The sequence below is a fragment of the Plecotus auritus genome (genome assembly GCF_963455305.1).
Source record: "Plecotus auritus genome assembly, chromosome: 2".
In the NCBI taxonomy this organism is placed as follows: domain Eukaryota; kingdom Metazoa; phylum Chordata; class Mammalia; order Chiroptera; family Vespertilionidae; genus Plecotus; species Plecotus auritus.
Genome location: NC_137771.1, coordinates 123,570,003 through 123,584,988, shown reverse-complemented (window position 1 = coordinate 123,584,988; position 14,986 = coordinate 123,570,003). Strand labels below are relative to the sequence as shown.

Sequence of the window (14,986 nt, the reverse complement as noted above, 5' to 3'; positions counted from 1 at the left end):
GTTATAGTTGTAGTTAGTTATAGTTATATAGTTATAGTTATAGTTTTAGTTATGTTTTATAGTCATAGTTATAGTTATAGTTACAGTTACAGTTACAGTTGTAGTTATAGTTATAGTTATACAATGCATATGAAGAGCTTTAAAAAACTGCCAATCAAGAATACTACACCTGGCAGAGCAGCTCTTCTTCAGAAATGAAGAAGAGATAAAGACATTCTCAGACAAATGAAAGCTGAAGCAATTCAACACCACTAGATCTGCCTTAAAAGAAATGGTAAAGAGAGTCTTTCATATTGAAATAAAAGGCTGCTGAATAGCAATACAAAAGTATGAAGATTGCTGGCAAGGGTAAATATATCAACAAATAGAGAATACTATAATACTGCAGTGGTGGTGTGTAAATCAGTCTTAATTTTGGTGTATAGGTTAAAAGACAAACTATCAAATATAACAATACAAAACAAAATGAATTTAGAAGGTGCATACCTCAACATAATAAAGGCCATATATGACAAACCCACAGCAAAGATCATATACAATGGTAGAAGACTAAAAGCTTTTCCTCTAAGACCAGGAACAAAACAAGGGTGCCCAATCTCACTACTTTTATTCAACATAGTACTAGAAGTCTTAGCTAGAGCAACTAGGCAACATAAAGAAATAAAAGGCATCTATATTAGATCTGAGGAAGTATAATTACCATTATTTATAGACAGCCTTATGTATAGAAAATCCTAAAGACCCAATCAAAAAATATTGTTGGAATTAAACAAATTCAGTAAAGTTGTAGAATATAAAATCAAAATACATAACCCAGAGGCATTTCCATACACTAACAATAAAACATCTGAAGAAAAATAAAAAAAAAAATATCATCCATGCCTGGTTGGTGTGCTTCAGTGATTGAGCATTGACTTACGAACTAGGATGTCACGGTTCCTGGTCAGGGCACATGCCAGGGTTGCTGGCTTGATCCCCAGTAGGGGGCATGGAGGAGGCAGTTGATCAATGATTCTCATCATTGATGTTTCAATCTTTCTATCTCTTGCCTTTCCTTTCTGAAATCAATAAAAATATATTTTAAAAAATATACCATTCATGATAGCATCAAAAACAATAAAATGCTTAAGAATAAATCTCACTGATGAAGTAAAAGATCTGTACAATGAAAACAATAAGACTTTAATGAAAAAGACATAAACAAATAAAAATATGTCTCATGTTCATAAATCAAAAGATTAATATTGTTAAATGGACATACTGTACAAAGCCATCTATAGATTAAATGCAATCTTTATCAAAATTCTAATGGCATTTTTCATAGAATAAAAATCTTAAAATTTGTATGAAACCACAAAAGACCTTGTATAACCAAAGGAATTTTGAGAAAAAGAAAAAAGTTGGAAGCATCACATTCCTCATTTTAAACTACACTACAAAGCTATGGTAATTAAAATAGTATGGTACTGGTGAAAAAAATATATATACACAAATCACCTCAAAGTGGATTAAAGACTTAAATATAATACCTGAAACTATAAAACTCCTAGAAGAAAACATAAGGAAAAATTTCATAATATTGGTCTTGGCAATGATTTCATGTATATGACACCAAAAGTATAGGTGACAAAAACAAAAATAAACAAATGGAACTATATCAAACTGAAAAGCTTCTACACAGAAAAGGAAACAATCAACAGAATAAAAAAATAAGCTACAGAGTGGGAAAATATATTTGCAATCCATATATGTGATTAGGGGTTAATATCCAAAATGCATTATTAGTGGGGATGTAAAATAGTGAACCACTATGGAAAACAGTCCCTCAAAAAATTAAAAATAGGACTACCATATGGTTCAGTAATCCCACTTCTGAATATTTATCCAAAAAACTTCATCCTCATGTTTATTGCAGCATTATTCACAATAGCCAAAACATGGAAACAACCTAAATATACACTGATAGATGAATGCATAAAGAATATGTGATATAAATAAACAGTGGAACATTATTCAGCCACAAAAATAGAAGGAAGTCCTTTTACATGCAACAACATGGACGAATATTAAGCATATTATGCTAATTGAAATAAGCCAGTCACAGGAAGGCAAATAATACATTATTCCACTTACAGCAATGCATAACTTAGTGATGTGGATTTGTTCTAAGAAATGAGTCATTAGTCGATTTGTCATTGTGCATTTTGTCATTGTGAAAACATCATAGAGTGCACTTACACAAACCTACATGGTTCAGCCTACTACACATCAAGGCTGTATGACATAGTCTATTGCTACAAGCCTGTATATCATGCTACTGTACTAAACACTGTAGGAAATTGCAATGCTTTGCACTATGATATTATAATAGCTACAACATCACTAGGCGATGCGAGTTTTTCAGCTCCATTTTAATCTTATGGGACCATCATAGTACATGTGGTCCATCATTCACTGAAACTGTTATGTGGTGCATGGCTGTATATGAAATGGAGTCACTTACATGACTAACCTAAAATAGTCAAATTCACAAAACAGAAAGTAGAATGTTGGTTGCAAGGAGCTGGTGGAAGGAGAAAATGGGGCACTGTTGTGCATTGGGTTTAGAGTTTCAGTCATGCAAGATGGAAAAGTTCCTAGAGACCTACTGTACAACATTGTGATTATAGTAAATGATACTGTGTTGTACACTTAAAATTTTGTAAATAGGATAGATGTCATTATCTGTTTTTTACCATAATTAAAAAATAATATTTCATAGCATTCAACAAAGATTTCCTTACTTTATTTATGGATGTGATATAACATTTTAATCTATAATTTCTTTTATTTATATACAGTTCAATAACAAAAAGTAACCATTTTAAATTGAGTCACCTTGGTAAATGTGGCTATTTACAGTAGGAAATATTGATCATCACATACTAACTGAAAATAAAGATTTCAAAATTTAAACTTCCTACTCTCTAATAAGACTATAAAATTACAAATTAAAACATTCAATTCCTATCAGAAGCATGAAATTCCAGTCACTCCATATTGGCAGGAGGGAGGATATATGTGCTTAAAACTAAGATTCATATTTTATCTCCTGAAGGAGCTTCTGTCCTCAGAGAGAAAACCCACCACAATCCTATATAATAATCCTATATAATAAAGAGGTAATATGCAAATTGATCATCACTCCAACACACAAGATGGCAGCCTGCATGTAGACAAAGATGGCCATCCCCATGTGGACACAAGATGGCCACCACAAGATGGCCAGCAGGGGAGGGCAGTTGTGGGCAATCAGGCCTGTAGGGGAGGGCAGTTGGGGGGGACCACGCCTGCAGGGGAGGGCAGTTGGGGGTGACCAGGCCAGCAGGAGAGGGCAATTAGGGGTGAGCAGGCTGGCAAGGGAGGATAGTATGGGGTGACCAGGCCAGCAGGGGAGGGCAGTTAGGGGTGACCAGACCAGCAGGGGAGGGCAGTTAGGGGCAATCGGGCTGGCAGGGGAGCAGTTAGGCATCAATCAGGCTGGCAGGGGAGTGGTTAGGGGTGATCAGGCTGGCAGGCAGAAGTGGTTAGGGACAATCAGGAAGGCAGGCAGGCGAGTGGTTAGGAACCAGCAGTCCTGGATTGTGAGAGGGATGTCCAACTGCCAGTTTAGGCCAGATCCCACCAGGCAGTTGGACAACCCTCGAGGGGTCCCAGATTGGAGAGGGTGCAGGCTGGGCTGAGGGACACCCCCCCCCATGCACAAATTTTGTGCACTGGGCTTCTAGTATAAAGCATAATACAGTAATAATCAAAGACTTCTACAGATTAATGACATTCATTGCATTACCTCTAAATTGCCCTAGCCCAATGGATAGCAGCCCAAAAGTGTATGTACACTACGGATCATCCTATCTAATAAAGAGGTAATATGAAAACTGACCATCACTCCAACACACAAGATGGCCACCCCCATGTGGTCAAAGATGGATGCCTCCATGTGGACACAAGATGGCTGCCACAAGATGGCAGGCAGGGGAAGGCAGTTGGGGGCAATCAGGCCAGCAGGGGAGGGCAGTTAGGGATGACCGGGCCAGCAGAGGAGGGCAGTTGGGGGGGACCCAAGCCTGTAGGGGAGGGCAGTTGAGGGGGACCAAGCCTGCAGGGGAGCAGTTAGGCGTTTATCAGGCTTGCAGGGGATTGGTTAGGGGGCGATCAGGCTGGCAGGCAGAAGTGGTTAGGGGCAACCAGGCAGGCAGACAGGCAGGTGAGTGGTTGGGAGCCAGCAGTCCTGGATTGTGAGAGGGATGTCCCAGATTGGAAAGAGTGTAGGCTGAGCTGAGGGACACACACGCGCACGTGCGCGCGTGCACACACACACACACACACACACACACCCGTGCACAAATTTTGTGCACCAGGCCTCTAGTTATACTTATAAAGTCAAATATGTTTCCTTCATATTTAAAATGTTGCTACTGGTCCACCAAACATGAATTCCACTGTCCACTTCTCTTACAGAGCATTTCACACAACATAAAATATTGAACTTTGACATTAGTAGAATCTTCCAACCAAATAAAATTGTGACTTGCTCACATATCTACTTTTCCCATATGATCATAGCAAAATGAGATATGGGCAAATAAATGGTAAGTCCAAATCACCATGGACTCAATAAAATTGTGAAGAGATAGGAGTCTGTGGTTCATGGGAAAAACATGGAAAGAGCTCAAGGTTAGGCTGATAAAAAATATTCATTTATTTATCTCCATAAGGTCAGGACACCCTGCCATTCTGATCTTCACTGTGTCCCCAGTGCTCTGCAAGTGTTCAATAAAAAGTATTTAAATGAATGATGGACAAATTATTCAAGGTTATATGATTTCAGTGGGAAAGGGTAATTAAACAAAAGTACATGCCTTGACAGTATACTAAAATACTAAGCAAACAGTTCTTTTATAGCTTTTCTGACTTCTATATCTTCATGATGTTCAACATTATGGAATCTACCTGTCAGAATCAGTCTCAGTCTATAAAATTTATTTAAGTGTTCACATAGAATTTATTCACTCATTGTTGGTGGTGTTTTTTGTTCCTTTTTTTCATTAAGGACAGTAAAACTTGTTAGCTGAATCAGAGAATTAAGGACAATTTCCATAATTTTACCCACACAACCAAGTCCTCATTGTACAATGCTACCACTACCAATATAATATCGAGACAGAACCTTAAATTTCATGGAGAAAGATACAGGAATATCTGAGATTGCATAATATACAGAACAGGTAGCCAACTTTGCTCTGAATAATCTACAAAAAAAATAGATTTGGGTTTTAAATTTAAACCTTAATCTTATCAAAGATTAAATGTATCTAGTGGTCCAGTGGCTTATGATCTAAAAATCTTTCTTTAAACCATCTCAAATGAATAAAGTCTCACAATTCATGCATTGTTAGGATTGTCCAGTATTTTCATCTCAAATTAATAACCGTATTTATTCATGCCAGTTACAAGCCTTTACCATTCTTCATTAAATCACTTAAGTGGACTCACTCACTCATTTTTAACAGATGGCCTAGCTTCCTATCTCACAGAGATAATAGTAACCATCAGTCATAAACCACATCTCCTATATTATCCACATCTTCCCCAGTTTTCCTTCTTCCCTCTGTCCTGGAGGATGCCTTGCCTTTCTTCTAAAGATAACACCTTTGTCTATTCTTTATTTCATTTTCCTCTCCCTTTCTTTCTTTCTTCTTCCTGTGTTCCTTTAATAAATGTTTTTCAAGTGCCTTCTAGTGCCAGGATACTCTAAACCTGGGGACACAGTGTTAAACAAGACAGATGTGTTTCTCTCCTCATTGATTTTCCATTCCATCCTGTTTCCTTCAAGCTCTTTTTAATGATCACCTCCTTTTTTATCTTCAATGTATCTTCTCTCATTGGCCTGTTTCAGCTTACAAATATGTTTAACTCATCTTCCTACTTAAAATGCATCTGCATTTTGCTGACCTCGAAGGCATCTGTCTCCTCCCCTTATTGCTCCAGTTCTAGAACCAGCTGCAGATTCTGTTTTTACTTTCACTACCTTTTTTATTCCTCACTGCACAGCAAGTTTACTTTTGTTCTCTATATTCTAGTGAAACATTATTTAATCTCAACCTTTGACATAGTTTTCTTCCTTTGAATTCTCATGACTGCTAGGAGGGAATGCAGTTTATTCTCTTGACCACACATTTTGCTGCTACTTCTTTCTCCACCTGCGCCCTTACATTCCCTAAGATTCCTACTCATTCTTCAACTTCTACCTTCCTTTCTCCTTTTACCCATTTGCCTTCGAACATTCTTTCCACATCCATACTTTCAACTCCTACGTATGTATTAATGACCCCAAAATTCTGAATATGCAGACCCTTCTGAATTCCTTATCTACATTTTCAAGTACCTAAAGACATTCTCACTTAAATGCCCACCAGCAGCATGTGCTAAGGAGATGGTACTTGTTGCCACAGAGTAGCATAGAGAAAAATATTATTAGCTGTGGTAATAGAAAAGTTCTGTGGTTAAAAGTTCTGTGATTTCTATCTCACATAAGGTCCAGTTGGTATTGGTGATGGTAGTGTGGTGTGGGGGTGGAGGTGGAGGTGTTTCTGGGGCCAAGGTTTGTAAAGACTCATTTTTTCATTATTTGGCTTCTAAGGTTATCCAGGAGGGTTTCATCCAGCCAACAAATAGGATAAAAATCCATTGAATTGTGTGCACCAATTCTGGAAGTGGTATACTTCACTTTTACCCATATTCCACTGAACAGAATTAAGTCATATGGTTCCATGTAGATGGAAAGGGGCTGGGAAAGTTAGACCATGAGTGAGCAGCCTCTTCACAGCAATCCCTGCACTATGCAAGGGCAATGTAAATCTTCAATAAACAGCTAGAATTCTCTGACACAGAAATCATGACAGATTTTGTCAGAGACAGACTTGTTTTTAGTCTGTCAAGTAAGGGCTGAGAAGTATGAAAGTGGAGACTATCAGGTTATTTCTCTTTCTAGAAACAATCATAGGATACAGTTGTGAAATTAATGTTCATAGTGTTATCATCATAATTATCTAGCTTATCCTATATAATCCTATCTAATAAAGAGGGAATATGCTAATTGACCATCACTCCATCACAAAGATGGCTGCACCCACAGCTGAGGCCAAGTTCCTATAAGGAGCCTTAACAAGCAATCAGCAGGGACCTGAGGCTACACCCTCCCCCACCCCCCATGGGGCTTGACAGGGGACCTCAGGCCTTGGCCCCCACCTGGCAGGGCTTGACAAGGGACCTCAGGCCACGCCCCCCACCAGGTGGGGTATGACAGAGGACTTCAGGCCACGCCCCCCACCCCGGCACCAGGCCAGGGGACCTCAGACCGCACCCCCCCTGGCTGGCTGGGCTTGACAGGGGACCTCAGGCAGTGCCCCCCACCCAGCGGGGCTTGACAGGGGACCTCAAGGTGCACCCCCAGTGCTGGGTCGGGGGAACTCAGGCCATGCCCTCCACCAGGTGGGGCTTGACAGGGGACTTCAGGCCCTGCCCCCAGCCCCAGCACTGAGCCAGGGGACCTGAGGCTGCACCCGCCTGCCTGGCTGGGCTTGACAGGGGACCTCAGGCCATGCCCCCCACCCCCAGGGGCTTGATAGGGGACCTCAAGGTGCACCCCCAGTCCTGGGTCAGGGGAACTCAGGCTGCACCTCCTGCCCAGTGGGGCTTTGACGGGGGACCTGAAGCTATGCCCCCGCCGCCTGGCAGCGCTTGATGGAAGACCTCAAGCCATGCTCCCCACCCAGTGGGGCTTGACAGGGGACCCCAAGGCACGCTCCCTGCCCTGGTATGGGCTGGGGGACCTCAGGCCAATCCCCCTGTTCTGGCGCCAGGCCAGGGGACCTGAGGCTACGGCCCCTGCCTAGCGGGGCTTGACAAGGGTGGGACTGGCCAGGTCTGAATCTAGCCCAATGCGGGGGGGGGGGGGGGGGGCAGCCGGGTCTGGGTCTCATGCAATTTTGATGCGCATGTGGGTGGGTGGGGACTTGACTCTGGGTCCTGTGGTGTGCCCCAGACTCTGACAGGAGGAAGGTTTTCATATACATTTTATTAATTTTCTTTCATCTCTGACACTTCTATTATAGAGAAAGGGCAAATAGCAATATTAAATTATTTCCTCTAATTAATCCCCTTTTAATGTGCACGAATTTTGTGCACTGGGCAACTAGTCCTATATAATAAAAGCCTAATATGCTAAGTGTTCAGTCATCTGGTTAGCTGTTCAACCAATAAAAGCGTAATATGCTAAGGCCGCTCAACTGCTCACTATGACATGCACTGACCACCAGGGGGCAGACAGTTGACCAGTCGACCAGTCGCTATGACATGCACTGACCACCAGGGGGGCAGATGCTCCTACCAGTAGGTTAGCTTGCTGTTGGGGTCTGGCAGATCGGGACTGAGCGAGACAGGCTGGACATGCCCTGGAGCCCTCCCGTAGTCCCTCCCTGGCTGGCCAAACTCCCGCATCTCTCCCCAGCCCCGATCATGCACCAATGGGGTCCCTCAGCCTGGCCTGCACCCTCTCACAATCCAGGACCCCCTCAGGGAATGTTGGAGAGCTAGTTTCGGCCTGATCTCTCAGGCCAGGCCAAGGGACCTCACTGGTGCATGAATTTGTGCAATGGGCCTCTAGTATCCTATCTAATAAAAGAGTAATATGCAAATTGACCATCACTCCAACACACAAGATGGCTGCCCCCATGTGGTCAAAGTTGGTTGCTTCCATGTTGACACAAGATGGCCAGCAGGGGAGGGCAGATGGGAGGGACCAGGCCTGCAAGGGAGGGCAGTTGGGGGTGACCAAGCCGGCAGAGGACGGAAGTTGGGGGTGAGCGAGCCTGCAGGGGAGGGCAGTTGGGGGGGACCAGGTCTGTAGGAGAGGGCTGTTAGGGGTGACCAGGCCTTTGGGGGAGGGCAGTTAGGGACAATCAGGCTGGCAGGGGAGTGGTTAGGGGTGATCAGGCTGGCAGGCAAAAGCGGTTAGGGGCGATCAGGCAGGCAGGCAGGTGAGCGGTTGGGAGCCAGCAGTCCTGGATTGTGAGAGGGATGTCCTGATAGGATCAGGCCTAAACGAGCAGTTAGACATCCCTCGAGGGGTCCCAGATTGGAGAGGGTGCAGGCTGGGCTGAGGAACACACACCCCCGTGCACAATTTTGTGCACCGGGCCTCTAGTTAATAATAAAGACAGAGCAAAGGGGAGGCCAGACATTATATGCATGTTCATCTGGGCTGCTTCACCAGGAAGCTGCCACTTCATACTCCCCAGGGAGCCACCAGTTCATCCCTGTAGGTCACTGGGGGAAAGGATTAAATAAAAGGGGAAATGGATGTGTATACAGTGAAGTCGGGTTGATATAAGGAAGGTACTTGCTTGTCAGTCTAGCCTGGGGAACCATGGATTGGCTAGGGGTAGTGGAGCCACTACAAGCACACAAAATCTTGAAAAGTTAAAATTTGCAGTTACTGGCTCTTGCTTGTTCACTCTTGGACTATTGTTTCTCACTTACTCCCTTGCTTCATCTTCCCTCCATAGCTATGTGGACCCCACACTCAATGGACTGCAGCTGGGAACACAGCTAAGCTAGCCAGATGCTAGACTGGACTGGACTTTAATATGAATGGAACCTCTGGGCAGTGGCCATAATTCTGACTGTGCTGAAGACAAGATTTTGTTTTTCCATGGTGAGAAGGAGGGAGATAGGACCTGGGAAGGTAACCCCCTTAATTTTACATCATCAATAAAGTTTCCCACAATATCTCATTCTCTGTGTGGGCCTCAGGATATTCTCTCCCCCAAGAACTCCACTTCCACCAGTAACCAGTAGGAACATAGAGGGCACCCCACCAATAACAATAGAACTACAACTTAGCTATTAAAGGGGAAAAAAATGCTTGGAAAGCAATTAGTTTCTCTGCCTTCTATCTTTATTTCCTTTTCTCCAAACTTCACATAATTACTCAAATGTCATATGTTTTTTTTTTTTTCATTCCTTATTTTTCTTCTTTAAGTTAATGAAGATAGTTTTCTGGTAATTTAAGATTAAACACAGTTAATCACTTTATTCACTGCATTAAGACATGCAACAATTTCTCCAGTACTAGGTACATATTATATTACATTATATTATATTATATTATATTATATTATATTATATTATATTATATTATATTACTAGGGGCCCAGTGCACAAATTCATGTACCTTGAAAGGAACTGTGGGCCATGAGGCTGCAGTGGGCACAGGGGCAGGTCTCAGTCCATCCTCCGTGCCCCCACCCGGGCCCTCCTGCCATTGGCCTTGGTCCCCTGTCTACCGGAAGCCCTGCTCCTGCCACTGCCGCTGCTCCCATGCGCTGATGGCGCTGGCCCCACTTGTACCCGCTGATGGCGTGGAGCGATTGGGGCCAGCACCAGCAGTGAGTGCAAGCAAGGCCAGCACTGCCAGCGCCAATTGCCCCTTAGGAGCAGAGGGAGGTAGAGAAGCCCTCAGGGGCGATCAGGGCTGGCAGCCATCACTCGCACCTGCTGATGGTGCCGAGTAATTGGGACCGGCGCCAGGCACCAGCAGTGGGTGCGAGAGCTGGGCAGGACCGCAGCGCACAGGAGCAAAGAATTTTTAGTAACCACCAGAGGCTCGCCCCAGTGACAGCGACCAGTGTCCTGCCTTGGTCTGGTGCCCTTGTTCACCTGTTCCACCATCTAGCCGCAGCCGACCCCCGCCATGTTCCACACATGCCCCCTGGTGGTCAGTGCATGTCATAGCGACTGGTTGTTCAGTTGTTCTGATTGTTTCGCCATCCGGTCTATTTGCATGTTAGCCTTTTATTATATAGCATTATATTATATTAGCTTTATGATAGGACTCCAACCAGCCTTACTTGTCTGCCACTGAGCTTGCTTGTCTCCCATTAATTCAGCATCACTTTAGCATCTATGAGGTCTGAAGAAGCTAGGGACAAAGAGAATGCTGGAAATATACTTCTCCCTGTGGCTCTGAGCTCAAATACCATTGAAAGGCCTCACAGAAGATTTGAAAAGTAAAAATAAAAAGATGGCATTATCCCCAGATGTGGCAAGTAGATGCTTGGTTGGTCAATAGAATTGAAGCACCTTCTGAATGAGCTCTTGAAAATCACCTCATAGATGTTCTGCCCTGAGATACCTAAATTTTATCTTTCAACAAGTAGAGGCATCTAATTCCCTGTTAAGCATTTTGAACTTGCAATATGTAGAGTGGCTGAGATTTTCCTGAACAAACTGACAGATATACACACCAATATAATATAATGCTCCCCCACGTAGATACACACATCCTATGCTCCAGCCAAAGCTAAATTCTTGCCACGATCAAAATCCAATCCATTGCTTTGATACATGCTGCTCTCTTTGAATGGTATGCCCTTTCTTTGACTTTTCTGCCTGAAAAACATTCTTGTTTATCTTTCAAATTTAAATATCAACTTCTAACTGAGGCTTTTCCTAATTCCCCCAATTATTGACACTCTCTCCTTGGGGAGCCCATAGCATTCTACTCATAAATCTTACATGGTAGTTATAACATCATTTACATGCCTTCACATTGTCAAGAGGAATCATGTTTTATTATACTTTGTGGCCTCAGTTTCTAGTACAGATTGTCATATAGTCAGCATTCAAAAAAATGTGAAAGACAAATAGTCCATTTTGAAATAAGATGTCATTAATATAAATGAACATTTTCTTCACAGCATACTCTCAAAATCAGGAGAGTAAGCCTGAGTGTTAGGAGTGCACCTAAGGGTAATTGAAGCATCCAGTAGTCCCTCTCTCCAAGAGGATGTACGGATGTAAACATGAAGAGACAGATACCAAAGGATGAGAAGGAGCATACATTATCCTGCCTCTCCCTTGCCTTTCCCCTCTCCATCTCTTTATCAGTCACACATTTAGTCACTACATATAATGGCACCCTAGGAAGCAGGTTTTATCCCAATTTCTGATGCGGACATCCTCACACATTTCTCCTCCTGAAGATCTGCTGTAGAGGAGAGGGCTCCGCAGTGTTGTCACATCTATGGTGCAATGTGGCTGACCTTCCCGCAAGAGCTGCCCTGGTTGCCCAGAGGAGTGGCACCACCTGCTGTCTCAGCAGCAGCCTGAGCGCAGTAGAATATGCTCCTGCCACAATGGTCAGGCAGCAGCCCCACAGCCCCAGCTGTGACATCAGTCTTCCTTCATTAACACTGGGTCAAAATAACTCTGGTAGTTAAAATGGCTCTTCTTTAATTAAATTCATGCTAGTTTCTGTGTCTCAACCTGTCCCAGGAATTTCCAGTCTGCTACTTAAGGCAGACAGAGAAAATAATAATCTTATTCGATCTTTTGCTTGGGTATTCATTTCCATGAACAGCTTCATTCAAGTCCAATGCTATTAAACACAAGTTACTGACAACCACACATTCAGTTGATTCATACAGCAAATATAGCATTTATTGGATATTGACTTGGTCAGGTTGTCCTTGGGACTAGAGTAGACAGATAAAATAAGATAAGCATGTTCCTTGCCCTCTTGCAGCTTCCAGTCTGGGGTTTATTGGGGGTGGAGAGAAAATAAATATAAAATAAGTGTGCAATATACTAAAAGAGTAAGTGCTGTAAAGAAAACAGGGTAGAGAGGGCCGGTGGGAGAAGACAGGACACACTCTTAGCTGGTCTGGTCAAACAACTTCACTGTAATGAGGAGTCTTCTGTGTCTAGATCTAAATTTAAAGCGAGGGAATAAGCCATGAAAGTGTCTATGGGAAAGCATCTCAGGCAATGAGAATCAGCAGGTCCTAGGGCAGTGGAGACTGGAGCATTCAAAGAACAGCAAGAGGGTCAGTGTGCCTTTGTCTGAGAGGTAGAGGTGACCTGGAAAGGTGGGCACAGGCCAAATCAATTAGAGACTTGTAACTGGAGTGGAGACTTCAGTGAAGGTCAAAATTACTATGATACATGACACGACTTTAATGCTCAACGTTCCTTACTCCTCTTGACGGGTGAAAATGAATTAGTCAATCTAAAATGAGTAAAACCATAAAAGTTGTTCTTGGTGACAATTGTTCTGTGATTTGTTATGCTATCTATTTTCTAAAAGAAATAACCTTGTTGAAACATCTAATTTATTTACTACCAAAGGACTTTTCATAAACTGAAGTTAAATGGGTGTGAATGTTTTTACAAAGTTGGGGGAAATTACTTCTTGGCCTGAAAGAGGTGGGGAAGATTTTGCCAATGTCCTTGTGAAATCCTTTTAATTTCTTTGAAATGCTATCATGTTTTCAGACTTACTAGTAGAATAAGCTTTTGAGATGAGCTATCATTTTACATATGAAAACACTGTACTTTTGCAAAAGTCACCCAGGTGGCATATCCAGTCAGATTTTAATGACAGCTCAGTGTGTAGAATGGGCTTTGGAGGTAGATACACCCAGACTCACAATCCATTCATAAGCTTTCTGCCTAGTGTTTTAAAGTGTACATCACATGCACATTACACTAATATTTCTGGCTTTTAGTACCAGTTGTTATAGCTCATAAAACTGCTGAAAAAATATTGCTATATTTCTCTGCAGAATATTCCCTATAGCATATTTTATTTCCTCCATTCACTTTCTCCTTCTCTTACCACATCACTTAAAGGCTAAATTAGTCTAAAAAGAGCCCTCCCTTCTGCTCAACCATAACTACCTTCAAACTTGTATGGGCCTCTGATGTAACCAGGAACTGTGTCACATCAAAGATACAACAAAGAGGCCCTTCTGGCTCTCTGAGCAGCACCATGGCAGTGGGCAAGAACAAGCACCTTATGAAAGGCGACAAAAAGGGGGCCAAAAAGAAAGTGGTTGATCCATTTTCTAAGAAAGATTGGTATAATGTGAAAGCACTAGCCATGTTTAACATAAGAAATATTGGAAAAACACTAGTCATGAGAACTCAAGGAACCAAAATTGCATCTGCAGGATCATGTTTTTGGACTGAGCCTAGCTGATCTGCAGAATGATGGAGTTGCATTTAGAAAATTCAACCTAATTACTGAGCATGTTCAGGGCAAACACTGCCTGACTAATTTCCATGGCATGGATCTTACCCATGACAAAATGTGCTCCATGGTCAAGAAGTGGAGACCATGACTGAAGCTCATGTTGATGTCAAGACTACCGATGGTTATTTGCTTTGTCTATTCTGTATTGATTTTACAACAATCAGATTCAGAAAACCTCTTATGCTCAGCATCACCAAATCCGGAAGAAGATGATGGAAATCATGACCCGAGAAGTGCAGACAAATGACTTGAAAGAAGTGGTCAATAAGTTGATTCCAGACAGCATTGGAAAAGACATAGAAAAGGCTTGGAAATCTATTTTTCTGCTCCATGCTGTCTTTGTTAGAAAAGTAAAAATGCTAAAGAAGCCCAAGTTTGAATTGGGAAAACTCATGGAGCTTCCTGGTGAAGGTAGCAGTTCTGGAAAAGTTAGTGGATATGAGACAGGTGCTAAAGGTGAACGAGCTGATGGATATGAGCCTCCAGTCCAAGAATCTGTTTAAAATTCAGACATTTAATGGTGACAAATAAAAAATCTTATTTGTGATATTTTATTTCTGATCATATAAAAATAATCTTACAGCTTGGTGAATTATGTTCTGAATTGATAATAATGTGAACTTCTCTGTCCTGTTATGTGGATTTTATCTATATACCTAAGTAGCTGAGAAATGATAGTGATTATTTTAAGCTGTAGTTATCTGAAGGTTTTAGAGATGGTTAATAAAAGAAAACCATTTCTTTAAAAAAAAGATACAACAAATAAATGAATCACAATCCTAGCAGGCAGGACTTCGATACCTATTTTGGGCCCTTCTATTTTACCTTACAGACCCACATGCTACCACA

General features: G+C 42.2%; 1 pseudogene across 1 annotated transcript; it reads left to right on the top strand.

Moving 5' to 3' along the window:
- Window positions 1–13,861: 13,861 nt before the first annotated feature.
- Window positions 13,862–14,640, top strand: LOC308242103 (small ribosomal subunit protein eS1-like; annotated as a pseudogene). Its single transcript has one exon. The product of its transcript is annotated as a small ribosomal subunit protein eS1-like (transcript).
- Window positions 14,641–14,986: the final 346 nt, after the last annotated feature.